Genomic DNA, 6000 nt, shown 5'->3' with positions numbered 1-6000 from the left:
TCTGGGGAGTTTCCAGGTCACAGTGCAGTAGAAGGGGATTCAACAGAAGCCTAGTGGTCTCACTGAGTTGAAGAAATGGAGTTGAGAGTTAGAGGGCCAGCCCAGCTGGAATTCTCAGAGCAGAGTACCAGAGAGGAAAGATCTGCACAGAGGGAGAATATGGAGATTTGCAGAGGGTCTCGCTGAGTTTTCAGATGAGTCTGATCATCCTGTGCATGTGAAGAAACTAACCAAGGGCAGCAAAAGAACCTCCTGAAATTATTAGCAGGAACAGTTCCTGAGGCTCCAAAAGGACTGGAATAGTTTGTGTTCCCACCAACCAGAGTGAAAAACTTAAATATATCACTGGACAAAACATAGAGAACTCAGAAGGGTGTTGCCTCAGAATTGGAAAAACATTGCTATAGACTAAAAGCTTTTCAATCACACTTAACAAAGCTTAAAAGCAAGCCTCAATCACAGTTGGGCCAAACAATAGATTAACCAAAAATCTTAAAAGGGAAAAGCTGTGGAATGAATTGACCATGGGGCTTTGGAAGTTTCAACATATTCCTGGGATCTAGGAGGCCATGTGCCTGAGTAGGGCTGTGCACATGGTCAGGAGAGACCCGAGAAGGCCCTAAACTGTCACCTCTGACCTGGACACTCTACACAAACAAGAAGTGAAGATTAAGGCAGAGTTGCAAACCTCCTGGATAAATTTTAAGCTGTATTCCAATATAACGACAGAACTTCTTTCTTTCTTTATTTTTGGCTTTTTGCCTTTTCTAGAGCCGCTCCCCAGGTCTAATTGGAGCTGTAGCTGCTGGCTTACGCCAGAGCCACAGCAACGTGAGATCCGAGCTGCGTCTGTGACCTACGCCATAGCTCACGGCAATGCCAGATCTTTAACCCACTGAGCAATGCCAGGGATTGAACCTGCAACCTCATGGTTTGTAGTCAGATTCATTAATCACTGAGCCATGACGGGAACTCCAACCACAGAACTTCTCAGGAAAGATTGAGAAATGTATTGGTTTCAGTCATTTAAGGAAATCTCTTTCCAGTTACTAGTTGACCACTAAGCTAACTGAGTAAGGAGTCCAGTGGCTGCATACAAAAAAGAATATAGACCATAAAATCATTTTAAAAGTGTCACTAAACCATCAACAAATCAGAAATAGGAGAGAATCTGATTGCCAGAGTTGGTACATTATATTATTTGAAATATCCAGTTTCCAACAAAATATTAGGATGTATTAAATCAGCTATTTAAAATATATTCAAAGAGAGTTCCCTTTGTGGCTCAACAGATTAAGAACCTGACTAGTATCCAAGAGGATGCGGGTTTGATCCCTGGGCTTGCTCAGTGGGTTAAGGAACTGGTGTTGCCACAAGCTGTGGTGTAGGTTGTAGATGAGGCATGGATCCAGTGTTGCTGTGGCTGTAGTGTAGGCTGGCAGCTGCAGCTCCGATTTGACCCCCGGCCTGGGAACTTCCATGTGCCAAAGGTATGGCTGTAAAAAGACAAAAAAATGTGTATGTTCAAAGAACTAAAATAAAACTTTGTCTAAAGAAATAAAATTTGAGAACAATATCTCATCAAATAGATAGTATCATTAAAAAGATAAAAAATATAAAAAGGAACCAAATAGCAACTCTGGAGTTGAAAAATATCTGAAATGAAACAAGCACTAAAGGAGTTTGCGCAGGAATAAGAATCAGCAGACTTGAAGACAGGGCAGTTGAGGGTATTATACAGCATAAAGTTTGAAGGGAGTGGAGTTCTGTAAGAGCAAAGTTTTTATTAATTATTGTAATTAATTTGTATTAATTCAAGTTAAATTGCTATAAATTAAGGTGTTAATGATAATCCACTGAGCAACCACTAAGACCATAATCTTAAAATATATAGTAAGGGAGTTCCCATCATGGTTCAGTGGAAATGAATCTGACTAGGAACTAGGTTGCAGGTTCCATCCCTAGCCTCACTCAATGGGTTAAGGATCCAGTGCTGCTGTGAGCTGTGGTGTAGGTCGCAGACATGGCTCGGATCCTGCGTTGCTGTGGCTGTGGTGTAGGCTGGCAGCTACAGCTCTGATTTGACCCCTAGCCCGGGAACCTCCATATACAGTGGGTGTGGCCCTAAAAAGCAAAAGCAAAAATAAAAATAATAAAATAAAATAAAATATATAGTAAGGAAACAAGGAAATTTAATAGTATACTAGAAACATCAATTTAGTAGAAAAGAAGGCAGTAATAGAGGAGTTGAGGGAAAAAAAGACATAGTAAATAAATAGCGTCATGGCGGATGTAAATCCTAACTTATCCTTTAATACATTAAATATAAGTAGGTCAAATTATCAAAAGGGTGAGATTGGCGTATGGACATATAAAAGGAGAAACATGATCCAATAATAAGTTGTCATTTTAGATTCAAAGATGAAAGTAGTTTCAAAGTAAAAGGACAGAAAAAGATAAGCTATGATGGAGTTCCCTTCATGGCTCAGTGGTTAACAAACGTGACTAGGATCCATGAGGATGCAGGTTCAATCACTGGCCTCACTCAGTGGGTTAAGGATCTGGCATTGCTGTGGCTGTGTCATAGGCCAACAGCTGTAGCTCCCATTTGACCCCTAGCCTGAGAACTTCCATATGCTGCATGTGCAGCCCCAAAAGCAAAAACAAAAAATAAGCTATGAAATAGTAACTAAAAGTGCACTGGAGTAACTATACTAGTATCAGACAGTGAAGACCTTAAGACAAAATTTTATACTAGAGACAAGCCGAGGACATAATGACAAAAGGTCAATCTATGAAGGGGAAGTCACATTGTAAATACATATGCATTTAATAACAGGTCCAAAAAAACAAGAAGAAAAAAATGGACTAAATCAAAGGATGAAATAGCTATAGAATAAATTATCCCACTTTCAATAACGAATAGAACAGCCACAAAGAAAATCCATAAGGAAACAGAACAACACTACATCTAACAGACCTCCAGGGAATACTTCAACACCCAACAATAGCAAAATACATATTCTTCTCTAGTACATACAAAACATTTTCTAGGATAGAACATATGCCTTTCAACTCCAGAATCTCTATTTGGGTCTTTAGGAAATGTTCTCTTGGAGTTTCCATTGTGGCTCAGCAGTAACAAACCCAACTAGTATCCATGAGGAGGCAGGTTCCATCCCTGGCCTCGATCAGTGGGTTAAGGATCTGGTGCTGCCATGAACTGTGGTGTAGGTTGATGCAGACATGGCTCAGATCCTGCATTGCTGTGGCTGGGGCATAGGCCAGCAGCAACAGTTCCAATTCAATTCGGCTTGAATCCAGGGTTGCTGTGGCTGAAGCGTAGTCCAGCAACTGCAGCATAGGCCAGCAGCTGCAGCTCCAATTCAACCCCTAGCCTGGGAACTTCCATATATCTTTATTGCTCTACTCTATTTAATGAGACATCACTCCCATACTTTTGCTGTTTAGACATGATTTCTGTTAGCTCTTTCGTCATATTTAAAATAATTTACTCAAATTCTTTAATAGGTACAACATCTGGTCTTGCTTCTCCAGGGACTATTTCTATTGATTTTTTTTCCCCCTGTGTATAGGTGATACTTTCTTGTTTCTCACATTTTATATTGAAAACTAAACATCTTGGGCTCGGCAAAAAAAAAAGGAAAACTAATCTCAAATAATAAAACATGGCAACTCTGGAAATCTGAGTCTCCTGCCTCCTCAGTGTTTATTGTTTTGCTCCTTTGTATAGTTGTTGTTTGTTCAGTGGCTTTGGCGATAATTCCAAAGAACTTTTCAGTGTCATATTTTTTCAGAGTCCCTGTGGATAGCTCATTCCTCAGCTTTTCTTTTTAAGCTTTTTTGTCAGTGTAGCTTTTATGTCAATGTCTCAGGCAGCCGTGATGTTAAAAGATTCAGCAAAAGCTCTTCTCTCCCTCCCCAGGGTGGTTAGTACGGGGCAAGTTTGTGTGAAGATGAATAAAGAGCCTTTCCAGTGCTCTTCCAGAGAACCACCAGCAGAGAGGTCAAAAAATGACGTTTCTTAGGGAATGAGATCCTTTCTGTTCCCTCCAGTATTAGAAACGCAGGCTGCCCTGGAACTGGGGGATGGGGGATGGGGCTAAGATAAGTTAAAATGCCACAAAGCTCATTGCTGTTACCAGGGTTCAGCTCTTTTCTTAACTAAATGTTCCTTGGATTGCTGAAAGCCTTAGGTTAATTTTAAATTCTAGAGCTGATTCCGACGATTTTTGCCAGGATTTTTTTGTGTGTGTGTGCTTTTATGGAGGGACAAACTTTTGAAGGTCCTTACTGTATGATTTTTGCTAAAATCACCTTGGTTAGGCCTCCCTGCTCTCATTTTCTTCATTCATTCATATTTATTAAATGCCTGGCACAGCAGGACACTGTTCTAAGTGGGCTGAGGATACAGCACGTTCTTCCCTGGGGCTCGCATGTTATATAATCACAGTAATAAAATAGTGGTTGGTGGTATAATGTTGTTTTATCTCGTCTCTTGCTGTGAAGAATTTGTGCCCTGCTGGTTCTCTTAAGCAGTCAACAAAAACGTATTGAATGCTTACTACGTGCCCAGCATTGCCGACTTTCTAGGAAAACCATTGTTCCTCTCTTGCACCAATCCCTCATAGTCCACTTCTCCAGGAGGCATTTGTACGTCATAGTACTTACATCTCTTCCACTACCTCACCCCCCTCCTCCCCTCTCCCCCAAACAGTCCATCAGATTCAGAAAGCGTGGCTTAATATGGATAAGCCATGCCTCCTGGATGATGCAGTATGGTTAGGACTGAGCAGGAAGGTTCAGTCTTTCAAAAAAGATTTCCTTTCTTCTTCTTCTTCTTCTTTTTTTTTTTTGGAAAGGACTTAAAGTTAAAAATAAGATGAAAACCTGTGTGAGAGTTTCCCTGAAACTTCTCAGTTATATGTTCTACTCCTTTGAACTTTTCCTTACAATTCCAACCCAGCCCTCAGATTCATCTTCTAAACAAGTAACATCAATAGCATGCTTTAGGTACTAAATCATATGCTATTCAACGGCATGTCTTCTTTTTCGACCACGCCTGCTGCATGTGGAAATTCCCAGGCCAGGGATTAAATCCATGCCATAACAGTAAGCCGAGTTACAGCAGTGACCCAAGCCGCAGCAGTGGCAATGACAAATCTCCAACCCCCAAGCCACCAGGGAACTCCCTTGATGGCATTTATTTAGCATATTTCTTATTTGTTCTTAGACTTTTCATGTGCGAGTATCTTATGTTATGAAAATTTTCCCTTGAAATCCAAGAAAAGGCCTTCAAATATTTTCCCTATTATGTCTAACATGCTGAATGTGTTTTTTATATACACAAATCAAGCATATATATATATATATATAGTATTATACAGTGAGAGAGAAAAAGATAGATTTCTCATTGGCTCACGTGATTGTGGAGACAAGCCAAAGATCTGTAGGGTAGGCTGGCAGAATGGACCCTATCTCTAAACACAGTCACATTCTGAGGAACCAACTGGGGTTAGGGTTTCAACATACAAATTTTGAGGGAACAGGAGTTCTCATTGTGGCTCAGTGGGTTAAGAACCTTGCCTCCTGTCCATGAGGATGCAGGTTCAATCCATGGCCTCACTTGGTGGGTTAAAGATCTGGCACTGTCACAAGCTGAGGCATAGGTTGCAGATGTGGCTTGGAACCAAAGTAGCTGTGGCTGTGGCATAGGCCTCAGCTGGAGCTCTGATTCAACCCCTAGCTTAGGAACTTCTCTATGCCACAGGTTCAGCCGTTAAAAAAAAAAAAAAAAAAAAAGAGGGGACACAGTTCATCCTATAACCAAGATCAAAATAAATATTCGAAGAAAACAAAAGTCCTTTTCCCAAATATAATATGAGCATGTGACCTCTATGTTTCTCTTTTGCCTCTTTTAATAGGAACTTTCAGTTTTCTTTCATTTCTTTCTTTAGGAAACTAAATGTTGGCTCAGGT

This window comes from Phacochoerus africanus, chromosome 7 (assembly GCF_016906955.1).
Source record: "Phacochoerus africanus isolate WHEZ1 chromosome 7, ROS_Pafr_v1, whole genome shotgun sequence".
In the NCBI taxonomy this organism is placed as follows: domain Eukaryota; kingdom Metazoa; phylum Chordata; class Mammalia; order Artiodactyla; family Suidae; genus Phacochoerus; species Phacochoerus africanus.
The sequence above is the reverse complement of the archived record's forward strand: the minus strand, read 5'-3'. Positions refer to the sequence as shown.